This window comes from Mustela nivalis, assembly GCF_964662115.1.
Source record: "Mustela nivalis genome assembly, chromosome: 1".
In the NCBI taxonomy this organism is placed as follows: domain Eukaryota; kingdom Metazoa; phylum Chordata; class Mammalia; order Carnivora; family Mustelidae; genus Mustela; species Mustela nivalis.
In genome coordinates, this window is record NC_139020.1 from 122,603,524 (window position 1) to 122,622,129 (window position 18,606).

An 18,606-nucleotide genomic window follows, 5' to 3' on the forward strand; every position below is an offset into this window, starting at 1 on the left:
TAAATATACAGGGTTGAATCTCTGGGTATCAATTTGTAAGAGAAAAAACTTGTATATATATATATGTCATAATGTTTATGCATATATAAATTGTGTGTGTGTGTGTGTATGTATGTGTGTGTGTGTGTGTATATATATATATATATATATATATATATATATTCCAAATAGACCAAACTTCTACATGAGAAAAATGAAACATAAATAGCATATGAAAACCTGAGTAAGGGTGCCTGGGTGACTCTGTTGGTTACGTTACCAACTCTTGGTTTCAGCTCAGGTGGTGGTCTCAGGGTGGGGAGATGGAGCGGGGATCTTGATCAGAGAGATACAATGATGAGAGTCATTGGAGCTCCTTAGTTGCAGATGCAGCACCCTGACAAACCCATTTTACCCACTCAGAATTGCTCTTTTCTGTGCATAGGGTTTCAGCCTTCCTTTCATCTTCTAATCCCCATCTCCTTATCTCCTTCCAGTAAATTTCCCATGTTTAATTTAGCCAGCCAGAGTTTTGGTGCTTGCAGCCAAAATACCCTGACTGATACATATGCTCCTGAGTGTTAATGAGCTTGTAATTGGAACAGGGGACGAAAGGCAAGATAAGAAAATTATGGTACTCATCTATTATGATTTTCTTTAATTCTTATTTATTAGCTTAGGCCATTCATTTATTCATTCAAGAAATATTTATTGAGATAAATACATCCCAGGAATTATGCCAGGGATACAATGTTGAGAAAAATCAGGTATAATTCCAGGCTTCATAGAACTTATAATACAATAAGGGAAATTAATAAAAATAATCACCACAATAATTATGAAATTCTAACTATAGCAGTGTGGCAAATGAGGGGAATATGGTACTATAGGAGCAAATCAGAGGGGCATTGAATTCACAAGTATTGTTTAATATAATACCAGAGATCTTGGTCAAATATAAAAGAAAATAATAGATATAGAGGTTGGAAAGGAAACATCATTATTTGCAGGCCATCGGTATGTAGATCACTCATATAGGAAGTATAAAAAGCAAAATAAAAAGATTCATAGAAATAAGGCCAACAAAAGTTTGCCAGGTACAAAGAGAACCTCAAAAATCAGTAGCATTTTTTTCAAATAACAATAACCGGTAAGAAGAAAATGATAGAAAAACAGCACAACAACAAAAATAAAGTGTTTCTGGAAATTAATTAATAAAAAAATTTTCAACACTTCAATAAAAAAAAACCATATCAAGGAAATAATTTAATATTTAAATAAATGAGAAAATAAATCAGGATTCTGATTGTGATGGCTTAACATTATAAAGGTGTCAATTGTTGCCAAATCAACAAATACCAATGATCACAAACTACCTAGGAGGAAGTATGGACTCTGATCCTGGTAATTTAACAAATCTGGAAAGTTAAATTTTAATATAAATATAGTAGTGATACGAAGATTCAAAATCAGTTCCTAAAAGTATACAGAAGTCTGGTGACAAGAAATAGCATTGTGAAATATGGATGTGACTCCAATTTTTATTTTTAATATTTCAAATATCAACGAACTCCAAAACAGTTGATTTCCTTTGTCTATTTTTGGACTTCTCTGTGGATTATTGAATCCAAAGTAGGAAGTTCCTAGTGATTTCATGAATCCTTCATTAATAATTGTATTAAACTTCTGAGCTTTCTTCATGGGTCTGTGTTCAGTCACTGTTGGGATACCCAATTATTCTTTCTTAAATCTATTGTTTTTGAAATTGCTTGCATATACACATGGTACAGAATTCTGATAGTACAAGGTACATCCAGTGAAAGATCTCAGTTCCTTCTATGTCTGCCAGTCACTCAGTTCTTCCCAGGGTCAACCAACATTATCAAATGAATTTCTTTCTCTCCTCTCTTTTGAGAAATGTAGTGGCAATCCACACATTCCCTTTACAGTGGTTTTTTTTTTTTTTCCCACTTAAAATATGTTTCTTGGAGATGAATCTATGTCTGCATTTAAAAGTCTTCCTGCTTTTTTATGGATGCATATTATTCCATTGTATAGGTGTATCTTAATTTATTAAACCAGTCCCTTCTAATGGACATTAGGTTGTTTCTAATCCTTTGAAAATAAAAACAATGAAAATGAAAATATATGTTACTTTGTTCATGTGCAGCTAGATCTCTAGGATAAATTCCTGGTAATAAAATTGCTGGACATATGGGATATTGGTTTTTCATTTCAATAAGTATAGTTTAACTGTCCCCAGCTGAGGTTATACAGATTTATGCTCCCAGCAACATGTTTGAGTGATTGTTTTCCCACAGTCTTCCCAATGCCTTGTATTATTAAACTTTATAGGCATTTGCTCATCTGAGAGGTAAAAATATCCCAGGGCAGCTTTAACCATCTTACATAAGGTTGAGTGTCTTCATGTATTTAAACCTATTTATATTTCTTTTACTCTGGATTACCTGGTTATAGCTCTTGCCTGATTTTCTACAGAAATGAAGTTTAATTTCTTACTGGTTTTTAGGAGTTGTGTAATAGGCAGTTTATAACTTTGGTATTTGATTGTTTCTATTAAGGAGTCAGTAACCACTGCATCTTTAGGTATTTTTATAAAATAAGATTGTAAAATATTTAGATCACAGCATCAGAACACTCCCAAGACAAATGTATCATTCCTGAATTATTATAAGGTGAATGAGCACCCCTGTAACTACCATCCAGGTCACACTCATGGCTAGAAAGTTGTCATTTACCCCAGAAATCCATCCATATGCCCCATTCTGATCTCAACACCCTCCCTTCCTCCCAAAATATCCATTATCCTGTCTTTTATAGTAATTGCTTTCTTGTGTTTCTTTAAAGCTCTTCACTTGTAGGCAATCCTAGACTCTATAGTTTAGTCCTGAACATTCAAAAAATTGCAATGGCTTTAAAGGGTCTTTTAATCTTGAGGACTCCTCTCCATTTTTTTCTTTATTCACACCTTTTCAGATGACAGTCTCAGGACTTTTGTGTAGTTTTCCATAGTCTAGATTTTGCTCTTGGTGCAGTTCAACACATTCCTCTATCCTCTATATTTCTTGCAAACTGGCAGCTGGAGCCAGATGCTTTATCAGACTTAGATAAAATCCCTTCGAAAAGACCATAGGTGGTGCTGTTTTCCTTCATAAGGAGGCTACACCATGTCTGGTTTTCTTTCTTTTTTGTGGCATTAGCAGCTTTTGATGCCCAGTGTCTAGAACGATTAGCTTATTGGGAGTTGTAAAATAAGGATATTCTAATTCAATACCTCATTTTTCATTTATTCATTGAAATATTTTATATATGTTTGTAAAGTGGAGTATTTTTTTTATTTAATAAGAATTCCATTTTTAGAGTCAATAACTAAAAGTTCAATTCTATGTGGGATATAGAGGATAAAAATATGATTTTAAGTTTTTAGATTGTGAATCAAATCCCTATCACAATCCAAAACTGGCTGGCTTTTTTTTTTAATCATTATGAATCTATGGATTCAAACATATTTAAAGAGTTTCAATCAGTTGCATTTAGGCCTTTTAAAGCTAAGAGTGTTCTGCTTTTGTTCAATAGAAATCCTTTCAAGTCGGCCTCTGAATCATTTTCACATAGCCAAGTAGCTTTCTTTATCTGGTGTGAAAATATATTCTTGACTTACCTTATACTTTTTTTTCTGCCCCAGGCATGGAATGGACCATTTCCCCATAAAAACCCTTATTTCTCTTAGTGAAACATGGTATTTCAAAATCACGATCTGGGTACAAGGGTTGTTAATTGCTACCAAGGATTAGTCATTGTTTCTAGGCTTCTTCAATGGACAGAGCTAGGAAAAGCACACACACACACACACACAACAAAATACTTCATGAGTTCATACTAATATTTCCAGTGAAAATTCAGGACTATTGGATGTTTTACTTAACCTCTTTTATATTACATCAATACCTCCATCTTTTACACTGGAAATCTTGACTTCAAGGACCTGGAGTACTAAATAGAATTAGAATCTCCTATAATCACTAATTTACTTTAACCTCTATTAAACATACATAAATCTCAGAGTAATACAATTACTGGGAATAGTCATTTTTTTGCATATGTACGATTTTCTCCCCATTTTGGTTTCTGACTATTGATGTGGTTAATTTTTAAAAAAAAGATTTTATTTATTTATGTGACAGACAGAGATCATAAGTAGGCAGAGAGAGAGGAGAAAGCAGGCTCCTCGCTGAGCAGAGAGCCCGGTGCGGGGCTGGATCCCAGGACCCTGGGATCATGACCTGAGCTGAGGCAGAGGCTTTAACCCACTGAGCCACCCAGGTGCCCCTGATCTAGTTAATTTTAAGTCTATCATCTGATCATTTTTCTCTCTTTCTCCCATCTGTATTTTGTTCCCCTTTTCTTCCTTTTCTGGCTTCTTTTAGATGAATATTTTTTAGGATTTTATTTTCTCTCCTCTGTTGGCTTATTAGCCATAAACTTCATTGTGAACTGACCACCAGTTGACCTTTGAGCCGGACCCTAGAGATGGGAAGGTCCTCATCTCCTCCCCTGTCCTTAGAAAGTGGATTCTGGGGGTGCCTGGGTGGCTCAGTGGGTTGAGCCGCTGCCTTCGGCTCAGGTCATGATCCCAGGGTCCTGGGATCGAGCCCCGCATCGGGCTCTCTACTCAGCCGGGAGCCTGCTTCCTTCTCTCTCTCTCTGCCTGCCTCTCTGTTTGCTTGTGATCTCTCTCTGTCAAATAAATAAATAAAATCTTAAAAAAAAAAAAAGAAAGTGGATTCTGCTTACCTTTCCCATTCCCAGTGGCGCTCCAAGGTCCTAGCCTTGAGATAACGATGTGTTGTTGAGACCACCTGCACAGTATACGTGATTGTTCTCAGTTAAGGGTATAGACAGTACCCATGTCTCTCCATATACATTTTAAGACATGGCAGGCAGATTCCCGGACCCACTTGTCTTGCTGCAGCCCAAGACGAGCCTTATAATTAAGTTACCTTTGCTTATCAAAACTATTACCTACTAAATAAATAAATAAAATCTTAAAACAACAAACAAACAAACAACTACTATCTACTAACCTGGAGTGGCTTGCCTCTTCCTTTGGTCTCTCCCTGCCTTCTGCATTTGGGGTCCAATTTCAGATTACACCTGGAATGTTCCCCACAGGGTTGCAAGCCAACAATCTTTTACATTAACAGCTTACATTCAAGTGTTAGTATATCACCTCACATACAGTGTAAGAACCTTACCAGAATATTCTCCCATTGCTTCCCCTTACACCTCAATGCTATTTCACAATACAGTTCGTTTTTACATATGCTACAAATCCCATACTATATTATTTTGATTTTTTTTAAAGTGACATATTTTAAAGTGATTGAAATAATAAGAAAAATACTTGCATATTTCTCCACGTTGCTACCATTTTTAAAAAAGATTTTATTTATTTGACAGAGTATATGCCCGAGAGAGAGCACAAGCAGGGGGAGCAGCAGAGGGAGAGGGAGAAGCAGGTTCCCCACTGAGCAGGAACCCAGCTGTGGGACATTACCATGTTTTAAATTTTAAAAAAAATTATTTATTTATTAAAGTTTATTTATGTTTTTAGCAATCTCCACACTGAACATGGGGCTTAAACTCATGACCCTGAGATTGAGTCCCATGCGCTTCCGACTGAGCCAGCCAGGAACCCCATCCCATGTAGTTACTATTTTTGATGTTCTTCATTCCCTTGTAGAGATCCATCTTTCCTAGTATAACTTTTCTTCTGTCTCAAGGACCTCATTTAACATTTCTTGTAGTGCAGGCCTTCTGGTGATTAATTCTTTCAGCTTCTATATGGCTAAACAAAACTAAACAACAACAAAAAACAACTTTATTTTGCCTTCAATTTTGAAAGATGTTTTCACTCAGGATAGAATTCTTGGCTTAAAGGTGCTTGTTTTTGTTTTTGTTTTGTGGTTGAGTACTATACATTGTTACTTTACTGTTTCTTTTTTAGGTTGCTACTGACAAGAAATCTGGGATCATTCTTATCTTTGTTCCTGTATGTAATGTGAGTTTTTCTTTTTTTGCCTTTAATATTTTTTCCCTTATCCTGGATCAGAGTAATCTGAGCCAAACCATGGGCCTTGCTGTAGTTTTCCTCATATGTCTGTGCTTGAGGATAGCTGAACTTTTGAATCTGTGACTTTATAATTTCTATCAAATAGGGGAACATTTAGGCTAGTATGATTTTTTTTTTACTAATTTCCCTGTTTCTATTGTCTGCCCTCTTTTGGGGGCTCCAGTTATCCATGTATCAGGCACTTGAAGTTATGGCACAGTTCACTGATCCTCTGTTAATTTTTAAAGATTTTTTTTTCCTCTGTGTGTTTCATTTCAGATAGTTTCTGTTGTTAGGTCTTCAACATCTCTATTGCTATGTCAAGGACATTCTTTTCTTGTGCAGTGCTAAATCTGCCACTACTCCCATCAAACTGTTTTCATCTCTGACATTGAAGGTTCATCTCTACAAGTTTCATTTTTTTTTACCCTTCTATGTCTCTTCATTGCTTTCTTGAACATACATAATATTTTTATAATTACTGTTTTAATATCTTTGTTGGCTAATTCTAACGTATGTCAATTCTGGGTTGATTTCAATTAATGGAGTTTTCTTTTCCTTTTCATTATTGCTAGTTTTCTTGCTCCTTTGCATGCCTGGTAATTTTTTTTTATCAGATGTGAGAGATTGTGGGTTTTCCTTTTTGGGCACTAAATGTTTTTGTTTTCCTATAAATATACTTGAGCTTTGTTCCGGGACTCAGTTAAGTTACTTGATGCTTTTAGGTCTTGCTTTTAAGGTTGGTTAGATGGTGTCAGAGATGTGTTAGTGTATGGCTGATTTTTTTTCCCCTAATACTGAGACAAGGGCCTTCTGAGTTCTCTACCCAATATCCTATGAATTATGAAGTATTTAACCTTGATTGATGGGAACAAGAACTATTTCTGACCCTGTGTGACCCCACGTACATTTCCTCTAATCCTTGCTGATGGTTCTTTCTCTAACCTCAAATTGTTTCCTCACACATTTGCTCAATTATTTCCCTGATGAATTCGCAAGGAAGACTCTCTGTAGGTGTCCATAGTTTTTGCTCCGTGAAGCTGTCTCCTCTCCAGCACTCTGCTTACCTCAATCTTCCTAGAATCTCAGCTTGTCTTTTCAATGCAAGAAGTCTGTGGGTTCTTCCTGAACTCCCCATCACTTACACTGAGGCTTTGAAATCCCCCTGTGGCAGGAGGCTGGGGCCATCAAAGGGCTCACCTTGTTTGTTTCCCATCCTTCAGGAATTACTGGCCTTCATTGCCTGGTGCACAGTGTCTTGAAAATTGTTTCATATACCTTGTCTATTTTTGTTGACGTATTTTTGTGCATTTTGTGTATTTTTGACTATTTCTTTTTTGTTTGTATATTTCATGTATTTTTTGTTTCAGGTAAGAAACAGGGATTCTGGTATTCTGCCTTCCTGAAAGTGGAATTCCGTATCTTGTACATTTTTGTTTCCATTCCTCTTGGTATCTCCTTAGTGTAAGTCCTTTTGTTGGAGAGGAGGCCTAGTTGATTGATTTCCAGAGTCCATGGAGGCTCAGTGTATTCTAGCCCCTTCAGATTTTACTATGGGCTCCTTGCTCTTATCTGCTACTACTGGAAATGCCTTCCTGTCTCAGTGCTGCCACACTCTCCAGCAAATATCTGTTAGATATTTTGAGTTTCTCCTGCTCTCAGTTCTGATTGCTTCTCTCAGCTTTCTCCAGCACAGAAGCTGATACCATGGAATTCTTGGGGCTACAGATGGATCATTGGCATCCGCTTGTATTTTGAGATTTAGGAGGATATCCTGTCACTTAGTTTTGTTGTCAATGTTATCCATGGGATCTTGTTTTATAATTTAGTTGTTCTTCCTGCTTTTACATGGGGATTTGGAGAGATTCAAAAATCATGCTTCTGTTGACATTTTTCCAGAGTCCTACTGAAATTTCTCAGGAGACATTTATGTTCTCACCACATTATGCATTTCTTTTGGATAATCATTTTTACTAATAGTTTGTGCTTTTCCTCCTAAATAATTTAAATTCTTCTTCTATTGTTTCCCCCTTGGAAAGCTGTGGCTGTGTCTTTAAATTTTTTTTCTCTGTCTTCTCTTATTTCTCTTCCTTTTCCTTTTAAATTTTTTCCAAGAATATGTTTAATCCAGCTACAACATTTGGCCTGTTTTTTTTTAAAAGATTTATTTATTTGAGAGAGAGAGAGAGAGAAAAGAGAGCATGAGTAGGGAAAGGGGCAGAGGGAGAAATTCTCAAACTGACTCCTTGCTGAGTGCAGAGCTCTACCCAGGGGCTGGATCTCACCACCCATGAGATCATGACCTGAGCCAAAACCAAGAGTCAGATGCTCAACTGACGAGTCACTCAGCTGCCCCTTTACCTGTTCTTCTTCTTTTTTTAATCTCTCCATTTTTATCAGTTTATTCTACAGATAAGCATTTCACCATCACTTCTCTGGTCACCTTGTCCTGCCAAGTGCAGTTGCTCCAAAGGCATGGGGGGAAATCAGAGAAGGGAGCAGTCCTTCGATATTTACCACAGATTAAGATCTACTTAAAAAGCCAGAGGAGGGCGCCTGGGTGGTTCAGTGGGTTAAAGCCTCTGCCTTCGGCTCAGGTCATGATCCCAGGGTCCTGGAATCGAGCCCTACATCGGGCTGTCTGCTCCGAGGGGAGCCTGCTTCCCCCTCTCTCTCTCTTCCTGCCTCTCCGCCTACTTATGATGTCTGTCAAATAAATAAATAAAATCTTAAAAAAAAAAAAAGCCAGAGGAATTTAAGAACTACAGGTATAAGAAGAGAAAAATTGAGGAGTCAAGATGGCGGAGAAGTAGCAGGCTGAGACTACATCAGGTAGCAGGAAATCAGCTAGATAGCTTATCAAACCATTGCAAACACCTACAAATCCAACGGGAGATTGAAGACTTAAGAAGAACATCAATTCTAGACACAGAAAATCAACCACTTTCTGAAAGGTAGGACTGGCAGAGAAATGAATCCAAAGCGACGGGAAGACAGACTGTGGGGGGAGAGGCCGGCTCCCGGCAAGCGGTGGAGCAACGGAGCACAAAATCAGGACTTTAAAAAGTCTGCTCCACTGAGGGACATCGCTCCAGCGGCTAAACCGGGGTGAAGCCCACGTGGGGTCAGCGTGGCCCCAGGTCCTGCAGGGTCACGGAAGGATCAGGGGTGTCTGAGTGTCGCACAGCTCGTAGGTATTAGAGCGGGGAAGCCAGCTGCAGAGAGAGAGCTGAGGAGTGATCTCTCAGCTCGGGGTTACCTTGAACAGGTCGCAGGCTTGGTGAGCTCGGAGCATGACCGGAGGCCAAGGAGACAGGAGTGATTGGACTCTTTTCTCTGAGGGCACACTGAGGAGTGGGGCCCCCAGCTCTCTGCTCCTCTGGGTGGAGACTGGGAGGCCGCCATTTTCATTCCCATCCTCCGGAACTCTACAGAAAGTGTTCAGGGGACAAAAGCTCCCAAAAGCAAACCCAAGCGGATTACTTAGCTTCGACCTGGTAAGGGTGGTGCAATTCCGCCTCGGGCAAAGACACTTGAGAATCACTACAACAGGCTCCTCCCCCAGAACATCAACAAGAAATCCAGCCAAGACCAAGTTCACCTACGAAGGAGAGCAGCAGAATTTCAGAGGAGGAGAAAGCAAAGCACCAAGCTCATGGCTTTCTCCCCATGATTCTTTAGTCTTGCGGTTAATTTAATTTTTTATTTTATTTTATTTTTTTTCTTTTGCTAATTTTTTTTAACTTTTACTTTTTCTTTTTTAACTTTAAAAAAATGTTATTTATTTATTTATTTGAGAGAAAGATCACAAATAGGCAGAGAGGCAGGCAGAGAAAGGAGAGAAGCAAGCTCTCTGCTGAGCAGAGATCCCAATGTGGGGCTTGATCCCAGTACCGTGAGACCATGACCTGAGCCGAATGCAGAGGCTTAACCCACTGAGCCACCCAGGCGCCCTTCTTTTTTAACCAGTTTATCATATATATATATATATATATATATATATATATATATATATATATTTGCTCTTTTTATATTTTTCTTTATTTGTTTTTATTTATTTATTTATTTATTTTTTCTGAACCTCTTTTTATCCCCTTTCTCCCCCCCCACGATTTGGGGTCTCTTCTGATTTGGTTAAAGCACATTTTCCTGGGGTCTTTGCCACCCTTTTAGTATTTTATTTGCTCCTTCATATACTCTTATCTGGACAAAATGACAAGGTAGAAAAACTCACCATAAAAAAAGAACAAGAGGCAGTACCGAAGGCTAGGGACCTAATGAATACTGACATTGGTAATATGTCAGATCTAGAGTTCAGAATGACGATTCTCAAGGTTCTAGCCAGGCACGAAAAAGGCATGGAAGATATTAAAGAAACCCTCTCTGGAGAGATAAAAGCCCTTTCTGGAGAAATAAAAGAACTAAATCTAACCAAGTTGAAATAAAAAAAGCTTTTAATAAGGTGCAATAAAAAATGGAAGCTCTTACTGCTAGGATAAATGAGGCAGAAGAAAGAATTAGTGATATAGAAGACCAAATGACAGAGAATAAAGAAGCTGAGCAAAAGAGGGACAAACAGCTACTGGACCACGAGGGGAGAATTTGAGAGATAAGTGACACTATCAGACAAAAAAACATTAGAATAATTGGGATTCCAGAAGAAGAAGAAAGAGAGAGGAGAGCAGAAGATATATTGGAGAGAATTATTGTAGAGAATTTTCCTAATATGGCAAAGGGAACAAGCATCAAAATCCAGGAGATGCAGAGAACCCTCCCTCAAAATCAACAAGAATAGGTCCACACCCCATCACCTAATAGTAAAATTTACAAGTCTTAGTGACAAAGAAAAAATCCTGAAAGCAGCCCGGGAAAAGAAGTCTGTAACATACAATGGTAAAAATATTAGATTGGCAGCAGACTTATCCACAGAGACCTGGCAGGCCAGAAAGAACTGGCATGATATATTCAGAGCACTAAATGAGAAAAACATGCAGCCAAGAATACTATATCCAGCTAAGCTATCATTGAAAATAGAAGGAGAGATAAAAAGCTTCCAGGACAAAAAAAAACTGAAAAAATTTGCAAACACCAAACCAACTCTACAGGAAATATTGAAAGGAGTCCTCTAAGCAAAGAGAGAGCCTAAAAGTAGTAGATCAGAAAGGAACAGAGACAATATACAGTAACAGTCACCTTACAGACAATACAATAACACTAAATTCATATGTCTCAATAGTTACCCTGAATGTTAACGGGCTAAATGCCCCTGTCAAAAGACACAGGGTATCAGAATGGATAACAAAACAAAACCCATCAATATGTTGCCTACAAGAAACTCATTTTAGACCCAAAGACACCTCCAGATTTAAAGTAAGGGGGTGGAAAAGAATTTACCATGCTAATGGACATCAGAAGAAAGCTGGGGTAACAATCCTTATATTGGATCAATTAGATTTTAGGCCAAAGACTATAATGAGAGATGAGAAAGGACACTATATCATACTCAAAGGGTCTGTCCAACAAGAAGATCTAACAATTTTAAATATCTATGCCCCTAACATGGGAGCAGCCAATTATATAAACCATTAATAACAAAATCAAAGAAACACATCAACAATAATACAATAATAGTAGGGGACTTTAACACCCCCCTCACTGAAATGGACAGATCATCCAAGCAAAAGATCAACAAGGAAATAAAGGCCTTAAATGACATGCTGGACCAGATGGACATCACAGATATATTCAGAACATTTCATCCCAAAGCAACAGAATACACATTCTTCTCTAGTGCACATGGAACATTCTCCAGAATAGATCACATGCTGGGTCATAAATCAGGTCTCAACCGGATCAAAGGATTGGGATCATTCCCTGCATATTTTCAGACCCCAATGCTCTGAAGCTAGAACTCAATCACAAGAGGAAATTTGGAAGGAACACAAATACATGGAGACTAAACAGCATCCTTCTAAACAATGAACGGGTCAACCAAGAAATTAAAGAAGAATTGAAAAAATTAATGGAAACAAATGATAATGAAAACACAACGGTTCAAAATCTGTGGTACACAGCAAAGGCAGTCCTGAGAAGAAAATATATAGCAGTACAAGCCTTTCTCAAGAAATAAAGGTCTCAAATACAGAACCTAATCCTACACCTAAAGGAGCTGGAGAAAGAACAGCAAAGAAAGCCTAAACCCCACAAGAGAAGAAAAATAATAAAGATCAGAGCAGAAACCAATGAAATAGAAACCAAAAAACTAATAGAACAAATCAACTAAACTAGGAGCTGGTTCCTTGAAAGAATAAGATTGATAAACCCCGAGCCAGACTTATCAAAAAGAAAAGAGAAAGGACCCAAATAAACAAAATCACGAATGAAAGAGGAGAGATCACAACTAACACCAAAGAAATACAAGCAATTACAAGAACATACTATGAGCAACTCTATGCCAACAAATTTGACAATCTGGAAGAAATGGATGCATTCCTAGAGACATATAAATGACCACAACTGAACCAGGAAGAAATAGAAAACCTGAACAGACCCATAACCAGTAAGGAGATTGAAACAGTCATCCAAAATCTCCAAACAAACAAAAGCCCAGGGCCAGATGGCTTCCCAGGGGAATTCTACCAAACATTTAAAGAAGAACTAATTCCTATTCTCCTGAAATTGTTCCAAAAAAACAGAAATGGAAGAAAAACTTCCAAACTCATTTTATGAGGTCAGCATCACCTTGATCCCAAAACCAGACAAGGATCCCATCAAAAAAGAGAACTACAGACCAATATCCTTGATGAACACAGATGTGAAAATTATCACCAAAATACTAGCCAATAGGATTCAACAGTACATTAAAAGGATTATTCACCACGACCAAGTGGGATTTATTCTAGGGCTGCAAGGTTGGTTCAACATCCGCAAATCAATCAATGTGATACAACACATTAATAAAAGAAAGAACAAGAACCATATGGTACTCTCAATAGATGCTTAAAAAGTCTTTGACAAAGTAGAGCATCCCTTCCTGATCAAAACTTTTCAAAGTGTAGGGATAGAGGGTACATACCTCAATATTATCAAAGCCATCTATGAAAAACCCACTGCAAATATCATTCTCAGTGGAGAAAAACTGAAAGCTTTTCCGCTAAGGTCAGGAACACGGCAGGGATGTCCATTATCACCACTGCTATTCAACATAGTACTAGAAGTCCTAGCCTCAGCAATAAGACAACAAAAAGAAATTAAAGGCATCCAAATCGGCAAAGAAGAAGTCAAACTATCACTCTTTGCAGATGATATGATACTATATGTTGAAAACCCAAAAGACTCCACTCTAAAACTGCTAGAACTTGTACAGGAATTTAGTAAAGTGTCAGGTTATAAAATCAATGCACAGAAATCAGTTGCATTTCTCTACACCAACAACAAGACAGAAGAAAGAGAAATTAAGGAGTCAATCCCATTTACAATTGCACCCAAAACTATGAGATACCTAGGAATAAACCTAACCAAAGAGGCTAAGAATCTATACTCAGAAAACTATAAAGTATTCATGAAAGAAATTGAGGAAGACACAAAGAAATGGAAAAATGTTCCATGCTCCTGGATTGGAAGAACAAATATTGTGAAAATGTCTATGCTACCTAAAGCAATCTACATATTTAATGCAATTCCTATCAAAATACCATCCATTTTTTTTCAAAGAAATGGGAGAAATAACCCTAAAATTTATATGGAACCAGAAAAGACCTTGAATAGCCAAAGGAATATTGAAAAAGAAAGCCAAAGTTGGTGGCATCACAGTTCTGGACTTCAAACTGTATTACAAAGCTGTCATCATCAAGCCATCATGGTACTGGCACAAAAACAGACACATAGATCAATGGAACATAATAGAGAGCCCAGAAACAAACCCTTAACTCTACGGTCAACTAATCTTCGACAAAGCAGGCAAGAATGTCCAATGGAAAAAAGACAGCCTTTTCAATAAATGGTGTTGGGAAAATTGCACAGCCACATGTAGAAAAATGAAATTGGACCATTTCCTTACACCACACACGAAAATAAGACTCAAAATGGATGAAGGACCTCAGTGTGAGAAAGGAATCCATCAAAATCCTTGAGGAGAACACAGGCAGCAACCTCTTCAACCTCAGCCGCAGCAACGTCTTCCTAGGAACATCACCAAAGGCAAGGGAAACAAGGGCAAAAATGAACTATTGGGATTTCATCAAGATCAAAAGCTTTTGCACAGCAAAGGAAACAGTTAACAAAACCAAAAGACAACTGACAGAATGGGAGAAGATATTTGCAAACGACATATCAGATAAAGGGCTAGTGTCCAAAATCTATAGAGAACCTAGCAAACTCAACACCCAAAGAACAAAGAATCCAATCGAGAAATGGGCCGAGGACATGAACAGACATTTCTGCAAAGAAGACATCCAGATGGCCAACAGACACATGAAAAAGTGCTCCACATCACTCGGCATCAGGGAAATACAAATCAAAACTACAATGAGCTATCACCTCACACCAGTCAGAATGGCTAAAATTAACAGGTCAGGAAATGACAGATGCTGGCGAGGATGCGGAGAAAGGGGAACGCTCCTACACTGTTGGTGGGAATGCAAGCTGGTGCAGCCACTCTGGGAAACAGCATGGAGGTTCCTCAAAATTTTGAAAATAGAACTGCCCTATGACCCAGCAATTGTACTACTGAGTATTTACCCTAAAGATACAAACGTAGTGATCCGAAGGGGCACGTGCACCCGAATGTTTATAGCGCAATGTCTACAATAGCCAAACTATGGAAAGAACCTAGATGTCCATCAACAGATGAATGGATAAAGAAGAGGTGATATTTATACACAATGGAATACTATGCAGCCATCAAAAGAAATGAAATCTTGCCACTTGCGATGACGTGGATGGAGCTAGAGGGTATCATGCTTAGGGAATTCTGGGGTATGGGGCACACCTGTTTCACTGAGAACCATTATTTTCTCTCATCTCCCTGCCTTTGTTCCTATCCCTTTTCTTTTACTCACAAGTACATCTTTAAAAAAGGGGGAAGTGACATGTGTGGATACGGTAATTTCCTGAACAAACCCAGACACACATTCTTGATGGCTACATAAAATTTTGTAAACAGAAGCATATTTAACTGGTATGGCTGAGTGGAGAGCAAAAGGAGTTATTTCCAGAACACAAAGCTAGGACAATTTTCTTAAACATTCAGAATAGTTCAAAATATTACCCTGAGAGAGGGGATCTTACTCTGGCACCAATTCACTAATCATTAGTAAAAACATTTTTTTCCCTAAGACTTAATGTTGATAATCACTCCTTCCTGTTTCAATTACTCTCCCATGCGTGTCAAGTGTTAGGCTCTGGATTACTTCTCACTCTGCAGGGAGCTGCCTCTGTCCAGCTATCTTCTCACTATTCATATAAACCCAACACTCCAGTTTTTGTTCCAGCTTCAGAACAGTAGTGAAAGGAATTAGCAAGGTTGATAAGATATCACCATATTGGTTTTGTCCTATTGATAGCTGAATGGTTTAACAAATTTATCAGTCCCACTTGCTCAACAAATAAGTTAAAAACCGGAACTGTGGTCCCCAAAGTTCCAAAGTAAATAGGACAAGTATTGTGGGCTTGCATATTTCCTTCTCACAGTCAATCAGAGTTCAAAGAAGTTACAGAATTGAGAAGTGTGCTTTCCACGTGTTATTCAATTCAACAAACATTTATTGTTAAAAATGCCTTTTACCTTTTCCTTCACAATACAGTGAGTCCTTTATGGCAGAGGGAGTTTAGGCCCAAACACGGAACTACTTACAGTAGAAGTTATCAGAATTTTTCCACAGGGCTAGGGGGTTGGGGAAATTTCTGCTATGGTTCTGTGGCTTTCTTTCTTGTACTGCTTTTTATTTTTTTATTATTTTATTTATTTTCTTTTTAGTACTAGTTCCAAATATCTGAAGAACAGCATTGTAAAATCCAAAGAACACTGGATTCAGAGTTTTTTTCTCCATCCTGTTCATTCCTTTGAATCTATAGCAATCTGCCTTTCCTAAGGTCTCATTACTTAGCAGCAAATAGCAGGCTCCATAGTCCATGGGATTGACCAAGTTGGGCTTATATTGCAATGGAGGAAATAAAAGATCTTTCACAAGTGGTAGAAACTCCTAGGAAAGTAGACAGTATCTGGATACACATGTAACTGTCACCAGTGTATTTGGACCCATCCACTCATCAAAGGTAAACAGCTCTTTGCACACATCTACTCAGATGTCTGTTTTGGGGTCCCTAGGACCTCCTTGGCTGGTTGGAGAAGGCCTGCAATTGTGTGTTGAATAGTTTGATGAATTTTAAACAGAGTTAATGTCACAGAGGGTCAAAGAGCAGGGACATTCTTGAGGTGACATGTAGGAGAAGCTATGGATAGGTGGCATCCAGGTAATGGGACTGTTGCAAGCTGTGGGCCCAGGGCATAGGGTCTCCTGAAGTCCATCCTTGGAGCCTCTGGTGAGGAGCTGCTGCTGGGGCACCTGGCCACAAGCACAGAAGGTTAGGGTGGTCCAGCCAAGCAGAAAGGGGAGCAGAAGGAAGGAAAAATAGTTCTGTTCTGAAGGAGGAGGGAAGACTGAAGGGATGGATCTGGGGTCCTCGGGAGGTTTCTGATAGAGTGGTTCAGGTGACAGGAGGCCTCCTCAGAGGGACTTAGAAAGGACCTCACACTGAGGCCCTGAAAGTTCCCTGCCGCACTCCGCCACACCCGCCATCCTGTACCAGTGACACACTGCTTGGCTTCTGCACATGCCTAATCCCCTCTCACACAGGGCTGAGGATTTCCTTTTTCAAGGTTTACTGGGAAATAGATTTCTTTAATCTGAAAACAATAATGTTTGTCATCAGGGAGTTGAAATACCATCTACGGTCATCATTTTATGTTCTTTTTGTCCCTTCTTCACTGTGGTGGACAGTGAGCATTGCACTTTGCCTTACCAAGAGCTCTTTCACGCTCACTGTGGGCCTGCTGTCAGTTATCTTCCAGAGCGCATGAGGGAGCCAAGGCTCCCAGCAGACCTGGGGTCTTGTCCTGGTGCCCTCAGCCTGGGGCGGATAGTGACATGACTGTAAACTCAGTGCTCTTTTCTTTATACCATCTCCTTAGATCTTGGGTAGACAGGTCCTACTTCTTGTGCTTTAGGATTTCAGGGCATCACCAAGGTTTACTTTCATTTTTGGGACAAAGACTACCAACTACTTCACTGTTCTCTGATTCCACCACTTGCTCAGTGATTTTGACCATGCTGCAAGCAGCTAGAAGGCACTAGGATATGTGAGTACCTGAGACATAGGCATTCGGGATGTATTGCTCCCCCAAATTGGAGCCCTTTAGTTACCCCAGAGTGGGGAGCAGGAGCTCTGCTCTCCCCTACCCACTGCAGAGAAAGAAAACCAATCCATCCAATGCTAGGGAACTCCAGAAAGATGCCAAGGCACACTGAACATAGAATTCCTAGGTTCAGAGAATAAATTCAGTTGCAAAGAAAGGTGTGTGTGGAGGCCCAAAGAGCTGTCCTGGGGAGCCTTGGCCACATAGAAACAGGAAGCCAGAGATGAGTGGGAGAGTTATACCTTCCTTGATGTAGGACCTGTTATGTCAGGATCCAAAATTTGCTCAGGGGGGTACCTCCGTTTTCACACCAGAACACCTGGGGGAACACCAGGTGGATACTTGATCATGGCTGGGAGAATGAGGCTCTGGACTGAAGACAGGTAACTTCCTGAGCAGAGGATGTCTCTGAATGCTGTTACTGAGTGATCCTGTCAGGGGTGCTGGGGACCAGACCATAGGAGAGTGATGCTGACTCCTGAGATGTGGGGGCTGCTGCATCAGTGGAGGCTAATGAAGCTGACCTGAAACTGACAGAAAGTTTCTACACCAAAGGTCGACCGCTGGGCAAAAGCACCCTTTCCGAACCCACTTCACTGAAATCGGGGAATCAATTCCCATTCCAGATCACCAGGTCCTTGGACTACTGGGGTTTGTCCATTGCTTTGTAGTGATGGCTTTGCTTTTCTTTTAATCCAACCTGTGTTTGCAAAGTTAGAATCCATTTATAGGACTGTCTAATGAGGAAACTTTCCCACATCTCTGCCCATAATTTTGACTGAAGTGAACTGCCCAGGTGCACAGTCTATTGGCTCCAGGGTTGTGCTATGATACATTTAACCCTCCCTGATAGGTCCACAAACAGGCAGGATTAGTGTTTAGGTCACCTGATAGATGGTGCAAACACCTTATATTCCCCAAGTCTCTGTGTTTGAGGCATCTTAGTAAAAGGAGAAGCATCCTGAGAAATTCTTGTGTTTGGTGTTGAGCTTCTGCCAATGATTTAATTCCCCCAGTTTTTGAATTGGATGATTAAGCGGTGATTTATTGGGAAGTATAGTAGGATATCAGGAAAAAC